At 48.3% G+C, this 16,524-nt stretch overlaps 1 non-coding gene across 1 annotated transcript; it reads left to right on the forward strand.

Moving 5' to 3' along the window:
- Window positions 1-9,998: 9,998 nt before the first annotated feature.
- Trnar-ucg (transfer RNA arginine (anticodon UCG)) lies at window positions 9,999-10,071 on the forward strand. The gene has a single exon. It is a non-coding gene; the product is annotated as a tRNA-Arg (tRNA).
- The last annotated feature ends 6,453 nt before the right edge of the window (window positions 10,072-16,524 follow it).

Below are 16,524 nucleotides of genomic sequence, written 5' to 3' on the forward strand. Positions count from 1 at the left end.
GAGCACGGCATCGTTATCAATACGGCCAAGTGCGTGTTCGGGGTACCGTCGCTGCCATTTTTGGGCCATAGCATTTCAAGAGCGGGAGTAAAACCACATCAGGACAAGGTCGAAGCAGTACGACGGCTTCCACAGCCAAAAACTATCCGCCAGCTATGAGGGTTCTTGGGACTCGTAAACTTCTACCGGAGGGTCGTTCCGAAGTGCGCCCACATCCTTCACCCGCTTCACAGCCTACAAGCAGCACCAGGAACTAATGCAAATGCCATTCAGCGGAACGACCAAGCCGTAGAAGCGTGCCTGCATATAAAGGAAGCTCTGGAAAATGCCTCTCTGCTCGCACACCCGCAGCCCGGTGTTCCGCAATGTGTAATGGTGGACGCCTCCGACGCAGCTATCGGAGCTGTACTGCAGCAGAAGTCGAGCGCAATGTGGCGACCAATTTTCTTCTTCTCCAGCAAATTGAGCCCGGCCGAACGACGGTACAGCATCTTTGGTAGGGAGCTCTTGACCATATACGCTGCTATACATTTCCGCCGCTATGTAGAAGGGCGGGAATTTTTTGTACTCCCAGATCACAAGCCACTGACTTACGCATTGCGAGCGATCAAATCAGGCACGGGTGCACACGTGGCACGAGAGCTCCGCCAAATGTCATACATCGCAGAATTCACGACGGATATACAACATGTCAGCGGGAAGCACAATGCAGCGACAGACTGCTCTTTCGCGCACCCAGTGAACGCCATCAGCCTTCCAAGCGGCGTTGACTTCACCGCACTAACGACGGCTCAACGCAGCGACAGAGAGTTCAAACACCTATTGAAGTCCGCAAGCAGCGCCTTGAAGCTGCTATGGGTGGCTGGACCGACAGGATCTGTACGCTCTGACATGTCCATAGGTAGGGCCAGACCGTTCGTGCCCCCGGATCTTCACAGCAATATTTATGAATCGCTGCACGGTCTCTCGCATCCGGGGATTCGAGCCCCTCAACGTCTGTGCACAGCTAGGTTCATGTGGCCCGGAAGAAACCGAGATGTCCGACGTTGGACTCGGGAGCGCCTATCATGTCAACACTCCAAAGTGCAGCGCCATACTGTGACCCCCTTAAGATCCTTCCCCGAGCCGGACACTCGATTTTCCCATGTGAATTTGGACCTTGTGGGACCACTGCCTTATTGCCAAGGGGAAAACTACGTACTAGCTTGCGTCGACTGCTTCACGTGGTGGCCGGAGGCCGTCCCCATCCCTGATATGACTGCCGATACTGTTGCCCGCGCTTTCATCTACCACTGGGTAGCGCTATTCGGAGTCCCATCAACAGTGACAACGGATCGCGGAACGCATTTCGAGTCGGCCCTGTTCGGGAACATCACGCGGTTCCTAGGAACCATGTGCATCAGAACAACGGCCTACCATCCCATCAGCAACGGTATGGTGGAAAGGTTCCATCGCCAGCTGAAGATAGCCTGACGGCAACTTCAAGTCACAGTTGGGTCGAGGCGCTACCCCTGGTTTTATTGGGAATTAGGATGGCTCTGAAAGCGGACATGGCTGCTGCACGGGAGAACTCGTATACGGCACCACACTTCGGCTTCCGGGAGAGTTTGTCGCTAACAGTAAAAACGCGAACGCCCAGACCAACAACGATTACGCCCTGCGACTGCGGGACATTATGAGAAAGCTACGCACTGTCCCTCCGCGTCTGCCAGCCCCACGGCTTGTCCACGTCCATAGTGATCTATCCTCCTGCTCCCACGTGTTTGTAAGGCACGACGCCGTACAGCGTCCACCCCAGCCCCTGTATGATGGGCCGTTCAAAGTGGTGAAACGAAGAGTACATCACGATCGACAGAGGTGGCTGACACGACATGGTTTCGCCTAACAGCGTAAAACCAGCGCACGTGGACAGCAACAGTGGAGTGAGTGCATCATCTCGATTTCCACAGCCACAAGGACTACGAGCAGACCAGACTGAACCGGCCCAAACAGTCGTCGAAAGGTTAACAGGGAGTGGACAGCGTACAAGACCTCCGTTGCGAATGAACTTACGAACTTTAGCTCATTGTTGACCCATTCACTAGGGGGGGAGGGGGAGAGAAGTATTGTAGCGCCGCTTCCGGTGCTGAATGTCAAGAACGCATGCACAAGGAACCACGTGACTTTTGTGTTCTTGAGCTTCGGAGTGAATAAACGTTCAGTTGTTGTTTGGGACGCGTGTTACTTATACTCGTTTAGCTCGGCTTATCAGCGCGCTCCAACAACTCCTTTGATAAGAGACAGCGGAATTCCACCCATTTCAATTTTGGCTTAACTAAGATTAGCACAGTTCGGCTAGTAAATCATCGATCCTTATAGAATTAAAATCGCGCAGATAGCTTCCAAAAGAGATGGATGAACGATACCGCAGGTGATACTCTCTGATTGCACGCTTTTGTGAGCAAGACACATTATTGTAAGAGCGCTCGTGGAACAAAAAATTATGTTCCGCGAAACTACCCGCAAAGCGTACTATAATTATTACACCATGCATGTTGAAATGAGATTTCACAAAACTTCGTGCGCAACTCGTAACATGTGGCAACAAAACATCATTTCACTCTCGCAATCTGCATTCCAATTACGACTCACGCGTACTAACAGCGCGTACGCTTTTTTTTTTACAAATATAACAGCGTACGTACCTGACGAAGCTGCTTCCGCAGCCTGCACAGCACCTACTGTAGCCATTGTGGACTTGCATGAGCAAGGTGCTCTTGATGTTTAAATAAAAACAGCGAAAATCTCCAGGCCAGAAAAAACGCAAAACACGATCTCAGGAGGAGTGAGTTTCGGAAGTTTCGCGTTTACTTTGTGTCTCCTGGTATGGCAGCCCGGCGATGTTGCTTCGCCGGGCTTGCGATAGATGGCACGACGCGCGATGCAAATATGGCACCATGCTTTGAATTCGCTGTGTTCTGGTCTATATAATTTACCGTATTTTCGGTGCGAATATTTGCTTCACGGCATAATTTGACGTTATTGCAAGGAAGGTGGCTTAACAAAAATACGCGGGCAATTTTAATCTTATTTTTTTCACAGTTTGTAGTTGGGGGTGCGGGTAAAATGTAAGGATGGGTTATATGCGAGAAAATACTGTATCGATGGAAACAGTGGGTCAACGCCTTCGTACGCGGCTGTGCGTCCTCGTCGAGAACCGGAAGCCTCTATTCCGCCGTAGCTCAAATGTACGCCTTATTCTTCGATATCTCACTCAGCGTGCTTCTTGGGATGTTGTACGGATTATTGACATGAGACTTACGTTCTCCATGTTCGACTTCATTGATCATCAAGCCCGCTATACATGCGGCACGGGTTGCGGTACTTTAATTTATTTTTTATGCGCCAACAATAGCGATTGTATTGATCATCGTCAGTTTTGCGGAGAACAGCACGTTCTTCCCTTTCGCGGCGGCCATGGCATTAAGCGGCGAATCCTGGAGAAACGAACGGCCACCTCGCACGACGGGCGCGACGATGAGGATGTACGACGAGAAAGCACTTGGTGGCAAGCCGTAGTTTCTACTGGCTTCGCGCGGCGTCCTCCTAACCCCACCGCACGCCCTCCCAGACACGTGCAGGAAAGCCCCCTTTTGCGAGAAAACGACAACTTCTTGTGAGAAAAAGCCAACATCTTGGGGTGTTTCGCGTGGTAATTATGGCGTAGTGGGCACTTTACATCTGTACTTGCAGTAGGCATTCTAGGATACTTTGAAACGGCCAACGCTACGGGCACAGTCGTTTGTTTCCTTACGGCACGGTTGAGGCATGCACCGAGAACCGAAGCCAGGCTAGCACTTGAGAAGGCGACGCGCGCGAGGCCCGATTAATCTATCGCGTTGTACTGTTCAAGGCTAAGATCAAGCGTCCTCCAACTTTTTTTCTCGCTTCCGGTGTTTTAACGCGATAGCGTTAAAGATCCCATGTCGCAGGAATTCCGGCCGGTGTCGGTGTCGGCGTCGTTGGTTTTGAGCGAAAAATCATTAATGTCCGTGACCGAAAAATCACCATGGATGCAAATAATAAAACCACCCGAGGTAGAATCGAACTCAGGCGTTCGGCGTGGCAAGCAGGTGCTCTACCAGAGAGCCGCGCGAATGCTTGGAGCTGCACCGAAACTTACTTTCATGCAGCGCTCGTGTCGTCGCTTTTTTCGTACTTTGTCCTCGTCCCTTTAGCGCTGTGAACTATCAAAAATGAACTCTCACAACCTAGCCCAAGTTTCCCTTCTTGTGTAACTTCCATGCTTTACGAAAATATGCGTCCTGTGTAGAGGCGTCACAGTACGAGTTGTAATATAGCAGTAAAACGTGGCACAAGCGTACATTCCCCTCGGGAGTCGCACCATGTGAATCGCATAACGAGTCGGTGGTTTAAAGCCAGCCACCCATTACAAAAGGCACAAATATTACTTGAAAGTAAACATTAGACAGAAGCCTCTCTGGTTGGGTAAGTAAACTAAGAACATTTTTATTTTATTTCCAACCAAAGTCACGTAAACACGCAGAAACCCGACATTTCAGAACAGGCTTGGTTCCTTCCTCAAACCCAATTCATGATAACTGTGTTCTCATATTCTACTCCTGCATGGGCTTGCCAGACCTGTAGTTTTGTGAAATAAATAAATAAATAAATAAATAAATAAATAAATAAATAAATAAATATTAAACACGGCAAATGACATCCCTCCTCATTTCGTTTTTCAAACAGGCGAGCGACCGTACAAGTGCCTGGTGTGCCAACGCGCCTACAGCCAGTTGGCGGGACTGCGAGCTCACCAGCGCAGTGCTCGGCACAGGCCTCAGGCAGGCGCTTCTCCTGGCCGGGAGGTCGGTGACGAAGGGTGTGGTCGCGACGGCGTCAGGTCCCGGAGAGTGCCACCACCTGAGGTGGCGACACGCAAGGAACAACCTTTGGCATTGTGCCGACCACAAGGGCCCGGGACAGCGAACTCATTGCACGGATCGCTGTTGTCTGTCTAGTGCCGCTACAGACTCTAAGCTTCTTGGTGCTAGTGATAAACCATGTGAGGATCCAACGAGGAACCAGTGAGGTACCAAGAGTTGCAGTGAAAACATTTATAGATGTGAAAGAGTGTTTATCTCAGTATTTTATGTGCCAGCAGTAAGGTCAACTGCAGTTCCCGCACTCGGGCAGGAAAAAAACCAAGTCGCTGGAAAGACAGCGGCTTCGGTGATGTGTTCGCGTACAGACTACGCAGCAACAGCGCAATACCCTTGATAAGAGGTGAAGTAAAAAAAAAGAAAACGTGATTGAGGGAGCTCCGTCTGTCAGAGTTAGTTTGACTCGTTGCTCTTTTCTCAGTGGACAGACAATCTGTGACTTCTAACGCTCAAGAAACCATTCACTTGACGCGTCGGATATGTCCCGTTCATCGACATCGTAAGCACAGCGGCGCTCGTTCTGGCACAACCAGAAGCGTTGCTGCATCGCCCACTCGGAGCCGGTGCGGTAGGTCTTCGACAGCCATGGCAGTTTTGAGCTGCAGGCTGACGGTGCGTGTCGAGGTACCCTTGTGGGTGATACCGTGGAGGTGCCGACGTTGCTTCGATACTTCTGCCACTTTTCCGTAGGCTGATAACGTAGTGGGCGCACCTTCGTCTGGTACGTTGCATACAAGCCAATAAAGCTTTAGCGGCATATTCTACTTCTTTGGATCAAAAACAAGGCAGCGCCTTTCCTTGATCTTTACGTCACCAAGAGCTAGCATATTCTTGGCAGCTTGTGCTGTGCTGAAAGTCACAGCCCAGATGTGGTTCATCTGAAAATCGCCCAAGGAAAGCACCTTAGGCAACATTCCCAGACGAACCAAAGCGTCGCGATTGTCTTCCCTACGATATGGCCTTGCCGTGATACCTCCGTTTAGACAAACAACATTCATAACACACGCACCTGCGCGCAGGTGCGAAAAACGACTTCATAATCCTGTTTCTCTTGGGCAACATTCCTCTTTACATCGTTCATCTGGGCCGCTGTATCTGCCCCGAAGGAGTTGGTGCACACGTCCGCAAACAACAGTGACCAGAAGTGGAATCAGGCCACGCGTACGTACATGAACCTGGGTCATTGTCTGCTATGTGACGTGGTTGATTCGTCGGGCTTATCATTATCACTATTTTATGTCATATTTGCTTTATGTTAATGCCGCTCGAAAACGAATTGAGATCAAATATTAGGAATTTAGACCTATGCACCGTCATTTTCGATTTTTTAAGTTTGGCTTACACAGAGCCGGTGCACTTTTGCAGCAGTATGTGTACGCAGACGCGGTAAGGCGAAGTAACGTATAAAAATATAAAAGAAAATAGAGAAGTCGTCTGCGACAGGACTCGAACCTGCAATCTTCTGATCTGAAGTCAGACGGCTTATCCATTCTGCCGCGCGGATGTTTCTTTTTTAATTATTATTGCCAGTTACAGTATATACACATCGACGAACAATACAACAAAGGATGAAAGGTCAAAAACGTTCTCTGGTCTTTGAGAACGTAGTACTAAAAATAGCGCTTACTCATTAGGAATTCTACCTTCGGCAACCATTCTGGCACATTTGAGTGGGGCTCCTGCTCTGCAAAAATCGTGTGAATGTTTTCCTTCAAATATCCACCCGCCACTCAAGCGTCAACATCCACATTTCCCACTGCCATACGACATCTCCACACACTGTGATTTTCAAAAGAGCTAGTCTTATTGTCACCTTCACCTGGTTGTGACGGTGAAGAAGGCTGCAGCAAGACTGGGAAATACAGGATGCTTTATTTGGGCGAACTTGTGCCCGGCAACTGAAAAGTCAACGCACAAGCGATTCACGCTGTACACTGGGAGCGGTGAGAATAGTCGTCGGCCGTCGGGTAATGTGATCATTGGCGGAACGCGTCGTCTTTTATGCAGCAGTCATCGAACCTTCAAGCGCTATCGTTGGTACTCGCGTAAGCTCTCGAATAAAGTTCACTATTCGCGTCCTGTGCGTATTCTTAACAGGATGATCTCAAACAATCGCGAAGCTTCCGAAACATTGCGGTACGGTCTGCGCCGAGCGTTGTTAACAGTTTTTGTGGATGAAGCTCGAGAACATCAAAATAACCAATAAAAGCGCGTGGCAATGTCCCCCTCTGAAAAAGCATCGCCCCGATGCTTAATACAGAACATGGAAGTGAAAAAAATACATGCAATACGTAAGAAAAAAACTCACAGGTTCACTTATGCACACATCTACGACGACTGGAAGATGGCAGCCATCCTCTTTTCAGTCCAGTCGATGTATTGCTCCTACGCCCCCACACTCCGAAAGCTTTCAGCACCTAAAGTGGTTTTGCGTTGCCTCCTGGATCGAACGCACCTCACATGGTTCTGCACTGCCTCCGGGATGGGCCCACCGTTGAGCACGCTAAGATGCATGTGATGACGTCATTATATGACGTCACAAATTTTGGCGATATGTCACGTCATCACGTGGTGATCACTTTTTGCATCACTGGTGTGGACGCCGATGGGGGACGCTGGTCAATTTTCGCGTTTGATGAGGCATCTAAGGCTTTCGCCTTAATAATAAAGCAAGCAAAAACGTATTGGCGTCCAGACGTACACAGGTTGCCGGGTTGGTATTCCATGTGTCAAGGTCGAACATTGTAGTGACGGCTGTCGATTCTCTGCTGGTTCTTGATACGCAGGCGGGCGCTGTCGAGCTTCTTCGGTGCGGTGCAAATAAGCGGCGCCGTCGAGATTGTCTTCATCGGTCGCAGTAGGCAGCATGGCGCCGAGTGTAGTTGTCGTGTGTATATATACATGCGTTCCAATCCAATAAACTTTAGTTGGAAGATGCGCTGTGTCCTTGTCCTCTTACTCGTCTGTTGCCTGTTTTTTGCGCTAAACTACGTTATGACTGCCGGGCTCCTTGCGTAAGCCAATTTGAAAGGCGTCATGTGCGTTGTTTCTTGCACAGCAGTGTTGTAAGCGAAGGTTAGATTCGAGATGATGGCGTCCTAATTCTTGTGTTCGACGTCGACGTACATTGCCAGCATGTCGGCAAAGGTTTTATTCAGACGCTCGGTGGAGCCATTCGTCTGCGGATGGTAGGCAGTTGTCCTTCGGTGAGCTGTATGACTGTACTTCAAAATCGCCGTACCCCTCTCGGTGATAAGGACTACCGGGGCGCCGTGACGCAATAGAATGTTCTCGACGAAGAACTTGTTGAATCCACTTGTTGCCGGGCGTTGACTTCGGAAATTGCCCCAGCAAGTCCATCCCGATCTGCTGGAATGGTTGACGAGGTGGATCGATTGGCTGAAGAAATCCCGCTGGCCTTATCGGCGGTGTCTTGCGTCGCTGAAAGTCCCGGCATGTCTTCACCTAACGAGCGACGTCGATGGCAAGGCTTGGCATGTAGTACTTTTCTTGTATCCTCGCGAGCGTGCGGCAAAAACCGAGGTGGCCAGCCGTCGGGTCGTTGTGCAAGCCCTGCAGAACTTCTGGTCGCATTTCCGAAGGTACAGCGACAAGGCTTGGGCTGGAGGGAAGGTCTTCTTTACGAGGACATCGTTTTGCAAAAAAAATGACGCTAATCCTCGCCTAAATACTTTGGGTACATCGGTGGTATTGCCTTCACAGAACTCTGCCAGGCTTCGCAGTTACGGGTCTCTTCGCTGTTGTTGGCGAAGTCTTCGGCACTTATGGGCCTCACGAAGCTGCCTTCGTCGAGATCGTCATACGGCGACGGATTAAACGGTGCGCGGGACAAGCAGTCGGCGTCAGAGTGCTTTCGTCCGGACTTGTAAATGACGGTAATGTCAAATTCTTGAAGTCTCAGAATCCACCGTGTGACGCGCCCTGAAGGGTCCTTCAAGCTTGCTAGCCAACACAAGGCGTGGAAGTCCCTGAAGACTTTGAAAGGCCTGCCGTATAGGTAGAAGTGAAGCTTTGATGTAGCCCAAAGGAAGACAAGGCAGTTTTTGTGTCATCGAATAATTTGATTTGGCCTTTGAGAGCCCCTGTGACTTATTAACAATGATTCGTCCCTGTGCCTTATTAACAATTAAGCGTGTTGTGCAGTTCTGGTACGCCAAGGGCACTCCCCCTCTCATGACGGAAACAACATTAACATGACCTAAGATGATAAACAAAATACCATGCGCGACACAATCAAATGCCTGCTCCAGGTCTACCTGGACGAAGGCTACACCAGCCAAACTGGGGTCACAACGCTCGCGTACGCACTTCCCCTTGTGAATGTTCGAGCAAATAGCCCTGGCACTTATCCCACAGGTTTAGTGGTCTGCGACAAATTAAGCTTCACTGCGAGGATCTTCGTAAAAATCTTATAGTCTACACTGGTCAGCGATATCGGCCTATAAGCAGTTATTGGTCTAAGTTTTTCTACTTCATCAGTCTTAGGTATCAATATTGTGTGCGGTTTGCCAAATGAAGGTAGGGTAGTTTTGTGCTGATACACTTCAGTGAATAAATCGGTCAGCACCCGGGACAGACCTCCTTTAAGAGTGCTGTACGAACCAGCGGTTACACTAGTTAGACCGTCTGGTCCCATAGTTTGAATGATCGATTGCGTTTTCTATTTCTCCTTCTGTTTTATTCCTTCCTAATTGCTCTTTTGTTTCATAGGCATGCGCTCAAAAATCTCCTTTTTAAAACCATCTACATTCGCCTTTCGAAACGCGAAAAGTGAACGATAATGTGCAAAAAATGCGCGTTGGAAAGTCTGAATGTCGATCGCAAGTGTTCCGTTGCAAAAAGTCATATCAATGTGATTTCGTGTCCTTGCGCGTGTTTCAAAATGATGGTCCATAGTTCCAGGTTTCTCATAAAGAATGCCAAGTTGTTTTCGACCTGTTTTAAGATAGCTCAAACATAACAAAAAAGAAAGAGAACGATAAGTCCAACGCATGGACAACGTCACCACCTAGACAACATTGCAGGTCGATGTAAGTCCGCGTGGCTTAATGGATATGGCGTCTGACTTCGGATCAGAAGATTGCAGGTTCGAGTCCTGCCGCGAACGACTTTTTCACATTTTTATACGTTACCCTAGCCCTACAGCCTCTGCGTACAGATGCCGCTGCAAGAGTGCACCAGTTCTGTGTACGCCAATTATCAGAAATCGAAAATGATGGTCCAAAGTTCGAAATTTCTGATAATGGATGCCAACTTGTTTTCGACCTGTACTAAGATAGACCAAACATAACAAAAAATGGGCCCCGTATCTGCGGGCTTCGCTGCAAATGTCGTCGAAAGACGATAGTCGTCTGCCGGCCATACTACGTGAGTCCTGGTCTCATCCGTGACCACCCGTGATGCTGTTCTCGTACCACTTTTTTCATCAAGCGGCCATTTATGTTTTGCCTTGCCTCAGGCAGCGCCTCCTCTATGTTGAATCGGCCGCATCTGGCTGGCATTGGTAAAATAGAGGAGGCGCTACGTGATATATGGACGCCATCTGGCGGCGGCGTCGGGAAACGTGAGCTTGTGCAGAACCCAGGGCCACTGCCAGGTGGCAGCACCATATCGTCGGGAGAGGGCTTTTTAGTGAATAGCGTGGCATTTTCAGCGCAGCCTAAAGGGAGCTTGCACGAACGGCGGCGACTCTATGCACTCTGGGTAGGCAGCCATTTTTTCGTCAGAGCGGACCGCGGAGTGCAGTGGCGCAGTCGTGTTTGCGAGCGTTGGCGTAGCTAGCAGATGTGATCAAGAGCGAGCGCGACGCAAATTCAACTCCAAGAAGCGTCGTCAGCTACACTGGAAGACTACACCCCAACGCTGTGCCGAAAAGACCGCGAGCGGTACGAAGAAAAGACTAGACTCTACGGGCTGCACCCATTCACGCTCCGTCGGACGACTGTGTAAGCGATGTGGACTTGTGGCCGCGCGTCGACATCGCCGATATTCACGAATTTCTTGTTTTGAGGACGAGTTTTATTACCGGGGAACAGCTGAAGTCGAGAAAGGCCCTCGAGGGCCCTTACGAGTGGCTGGGAGCCGTGGGCGAAGAAAGTCGCCGCCGACACCGTGATCGTCGTCACTCAAGTAAGACGTGTTAATTATTTGACTTTTTCGTAGGTGCTGATGTTTATTTCTCTGCGCTGACTTGCGTCGGCTTTACGACAGCTCCGCATTAACCCCTACTAACCAAGAGCTTACGGGAAGGTGCCGTAAAATTTACGCTACACTTGGCGTAAACGAGAAAGCTCAGAGGAGCATCGAGGCAAGAACAAGGAAGCAAAACATGTGTGTAAAATGGTACGCTTATTGAACTGGTCGAATCACAGCATTAGCACCTACGAAAAAGTCAAATAATTAACACGTCTTACTTGAGTGACGACGATCACGGTGTCGGCGGCGACTTTCTTCGCCCACGGCTCCCAGCGACTCGTAAAGTGGCCCTCGAGGGCCTTTCTCGACTTCAGCTGTTCCCCGCTAATAAATCTCGTCCTCAAAACGAGAAATTCGTGAATATCGGCGATGTCGACGCGCGGCCACAAGTCCACATCGCTTTCACAGTCGTCCGACGGAGCGTGTATGAGTGCAGCCTGCAGAGTCTCGTCTTTTCTTCCTACCGCTCGCGGTCTTTTTGGCACAACGTTGCGGTGTAGTCTTCCAGTGTAGCTGGCATCGTGCACGACGCTCCTTGGAGTTGAATTAGCGTCGCGCTCGCTCTTGATCACACCTGCAAGCTACGCCAACGTTCGCAAACACGACTGCGCCACTGCACTCCGCGGTCGGCTCTGACAAAAAAATGGCGGCCTACCCAGAGTGCATAGCGTCGCCGCCGTTCGTGCAAGCTCCCTATAAACACTGGGGCCTTTATAATTACGTATCTATGTATTTTCTAGTAAAGGAACACACCACCTAATACTTAGGTATTGATGTTGCGCATCAGATACGCCTAATATTTGCTTTTTGATCGACAATGTTCACACGTATGAACGCAGCTACCAGTTCAAGACGGCTGGGCGTTCAGCAGACAGACAGAAAGATAGACAAAAATTTCTGCGTTCAAGTATCGAAAGAAAGACTGTCGTCATTAAAAAAAAGAGAACGATAAATCCAACACATCGAGGACGTCACCCTCTACACAACATTGCAGGTTTATGTACGTTCGCGCGGCCTAATGAATAAGGCGTCCGACTTGGGGTCAAAAGATCGCAGGTTCGAGTCCTGTCGCGGGCGATTTCTTTTTTACATTTTTTACGTTACCCCAGCCTTACAGCCTCTGCGTACAGATACCGCTGCAAGAGTGCACCAGTTCTGTGTACGCCAATGTTTAAAATAAAAAATGATGGTGTATAGTTCCAAATTTCTGATAATGGATCCCAAATTGTTTTCGACCTGTACTAAGATAGACAAAATATAACAAAAAAGAAAGGGAACGATAAATCCAACGTATCAACAACGTCACCATCTGGACAACATTTCGAGTTGATGTACGTCAGCGTGGCTTAATGGATAATGCGTCTGACTTCGGATGAGAACATCTTCAGAAAAACTGAGCAGCAGGACGAGACTCCAATAAGAAATGACGAAAACGAGCGCAGACTCACAACTAGTTTATTAAAAACCGTGTCAACCTTAAAAAGGCGCAGCAAGTATGATGTGTCACAGACAACGAAAAAACACGTGAAACCGCGTAGCCAAGAAACAACGCCGGTCAAAGATTTCAAATTGCCAATCACTCCCGCTTAGTTAACGATAGCACGTGGACCGCAGATAATCGAACTCCTTGTCGGACAAACTGATAGAGGGAGCGCTGACACATCTTTCACCCTTTCCTCTTATGTGGAAGGCTTCTATTATCTTGTGGCCTAAGTATCTGCTATCCAGGGACACTACTGTCGCGTCATTAAAGACGGGTTCACACCCACACTCTCTGCAATGCGCGAGCAAATGCAGGCCCGGGGCATTGGAAAGTGATCGCCATGCTGTGTGCACATCGTGGGTTTACCAGGCACGGCGACAACACTGGCGTTTAAAGGGTAACTTACGGTGCGACGTAACGTCAGCCCTCACGTTAAAATACATACGTCAGTATTATTGAAACTATAAGTGCACTTTATGGTGCAATCATGTGAATATCATACGTAACTTTCGTTATTGCATTCCTCCTGGGTCGAGCAATGCTTTAATGTAGCTTGCTGAATCACAGGAATACAAATGTAATGTTTATTAGATTGCTATAAAAGTGGAGCCGACACTGGAACCACAGGCGTTAATCTGATATGACGCCTGTATCGTAGGAGTACATATCTAGTGTTTGTTGCTTTCTTGTAAAATTAGATAGCCAGCACCACAACCACAATTGATGTTGCACCGATATTACGCCTGCATATGCTGTTTTTCCAAACCAGTTTATAGACCTGGCGTGGCTCTGTGGTAGAATACCTGATTGTCACGCAGAACGCTTGGGTTCGATTCCTCCTGGGATCATAATCTTTATTCTTTCAATTCGTCGGGTCAACGCTGCTGATGTCAATTTTTCTTAACGCTCTCACATTAAATTACCAATATCTGTTCTCGCCCCTCCCATGCCAATTTTGGTCTACACCAAGTTAAGGAGGCGATCATGAGAGCACCCAGACGTAGGCGGTTAGATAGATAGACAGATAGATAAATACGTAGATAGAAACGCTCAAATTGGCAAAGGTTCGCTGAGAAATGCTTCGCATTTAAAATAGAACGTCATCGTTTACACGATCGAAGGCCTTTTTCATATCCATTTGCATCAATGCCGTTCTGCTCTCGAACACATCACAACTCTCCAAGACACTCCTTGCTACATGAACATTGGTGTTTATCGTGCGTACTTTTATTCCACAAGTTTGATGTGGTCCACGTGCAACCTACTGGCGAGAACATTCATGAACACTTTATAATCTACATTGGCTAAGCTGATCGATCGACACGACTTCACGGACAATAATTTTATAGGGTCTTCGGTATTAGTATTACGTGTGTCTTTCGAAATGAAGACGGAAGCTGTGTAAACACGATGCAAGGCTACCGATATTGCGCTTTAAATGTCTTATATATTGCTGCTCTCAATCCGTCGGGTCCAGGTGCTTTGCCAACAGACAACTCGTCGATAGCTTTTTCTATCTCGAAAATATTGATCGGTATTTGCAATTGCTCTCTTTCGCAAACTCAGTCTCAAACCTTTTATCAGCTTTCACTTCTTGACCAAGCAAGCCATGAAAGTATTCAACAAATGCCTGCTCAATAGCTTCACCTTCTCGTGCGATTCCGCTACTCGTTATCGCTTTAATTTCGTTGCGCTTGGCGTACCTCTTTTCGTCACCTAGAGCACGTTTTGTAGGCGTTTCGCTAAGAAATGGTTTTTCTGCACGCGCTCTTATCATTGCCCCTCTGTATTTTCAAATGACAATCGCCTCCAACTCTCAGTTATTTTGTGTACTTTCCAGGTAGTTTACTTTCTAGACTCAGTGCATAGTCTAACTGACATTGCAATTCTTTTTCTTTTTCCTTTTCACTTCTACACAGTACACCCGATCTTTCAGTGGCCCTCATCTTTGTAATTTCCTTAAAACGCTCCCAGGCTTCGATTGCGTTTACTTGGGGCTCAGTTACCATTTTGTTAATGCTGTCCTGTACACCTTCTACAAACAATTCGTCTTTAAGTATTTTATCATGTAATTTCCATACGTCCCAGTTATAACTCTTCCTCTTTTGTTTATGCCCTATAGTGAACATCACTAAGCTATGGTCACTGGAGGATACTTTTAATTTCATAATTCGAACATATTCGGATTAAGTCTATTGACACATAGGCTCTGTCAAGCCTTGCATGGCTTTCGTGCTGAAAGTGGGTATAGTGCTCCCATGCAGAGAGCGCGACACCTACATCTTCAAGATTACAACCTTGTACAATTGTGCTGAGTAGCAGTGCACTTTGATCTTTTACGGTTATTTTTTTTTTACTCTGTCTTGAGGATTACAAACACAATTAAAATCTCCAAGCATAATGACCATCCTGTCGCAGCTAACAAAAGACGGCAGACTCTAAAAACTACACATACTATAAATCTCCCAGTACTAGACACACTTACAGTCTCTTCTACTATACCAAGAGAATTTCTAAGTAGTAGTGCACAACCCGCAGACATTCAAACAGCATGAGACACACATACATTGTACCGCGCTCTAAATGAAGAGACCATGCGGTCGGTCTGATCTTGACTTTCTAGTTTCGTTTCCTGAATGCCAACAACATCGAGATCGTGCTCAAGCATCAATCGACTTAATTGATACTGCCGTCGTCTAGCAGCAAGGCCCTTAACGTTGAGAGTAGCAACTCTTAATTCTGTCCCGACGTTCATAGCCATTGGGTCACAACTGGCCATCCCGGCCGCATGATCCTCACCTCTGGTACTCTTTCATCACCATCAGGTCCACGGTTCCATGAAGCCCCACAGGCCCCCATTCCTTTAGTCGTCAGAGTAAAGCGCCGCGTACCATTCCCGCAGAACTTTAGGCACACGTCATTCATGTGCTCCATGCCAGAAACCCATGCTCCAGTTGATAAAACTTCCTGTAACTGTGCAAAATAATCCTGCTTCTTTCACGCTTTCTTTTATGCTGTTCTTATCGGTACGGAAAACAGCTATGTCGTCGGCATAACTCAGTACTTTGACTTCGTTTGTCAACAACGTAAAGCCATGAATTCTCTCATTATGAAGGTTTTTCAGACAAAAGGGCTCGAGAAAAACTGCGAATAATAACGATGACAAGGGGCAGCCTTGTCTGATTCCACATTAATTCTTGACACTTTGGGTAACATTTTATTGCGATAGCAATTATATGGACAGTCTCGGCTGGAAAATGTCCGTCCCCGTCGCCGTCATTCACCGTATATGTATAAGTATGTATATATATAGAAAGGCCACAAAGAAAAATAATTAAGAAATTCTTTCCGACGCGCGGAATCGAACGGGCGACCTCTCGCTTTGCAGCCCGCCGCGTTAGACGTCAGGCCACGACAGCACCGTCTCTCAGCCTGCTAACGGCGAGCTATTTATATACACCAAGTAATTCAGCATGCTTTCTTAGTGGCCACATAGATGGCGCGACGTGCGCGCGTATTGCGCGCTTTAAAGATCGTCGCCCCGCCCCTGCGAACGCCGTTGCTGTTCGCTCTACAGGGTGTCGTCGCTTTCCTGCGCTTATCTCAAGGAAAGAAGGGGCGGCCGGTGGGGTGCTTCGCTTCGCTCGCTGCAGCGGCCGCGTTTGTGAAAGGAGCGCGCTGTTCAAACAGAAATAAGTAACAACTGTGACAATTAGTTCGCGCTCGTCTTGTGTGTACCTGTTCGTTTGTTTCGTGCGTCCTGCTTTATGTTTGAGCAGTGCGCTTCAAGTGTTGAGCTGTGACGCATTAGTTCGCGCTCGTCCTGTGTGCGTTCTTTTCGTGCGTCCTTTGGGCTCGAGCGATGCGCTGGCAATTTCGAGC

Source organism: Rhipicephalus sanguineus, chromosome 1 (genome assembly GCF_013339695.2).
Source record: "Rhipicephalus sanguineus isolate Rsan-2018 chromosome 1, BIME_Rsan_1.4, whole genome shotgun sequence".
Taxonomy (NCBI): domain Eukaryota; kingdom Metazoa; phylum Arthropoda; class Arachnida; order Ixodida; family Ixodidae; genus Rhipicephalus; species Rhipicephalus sanguineus.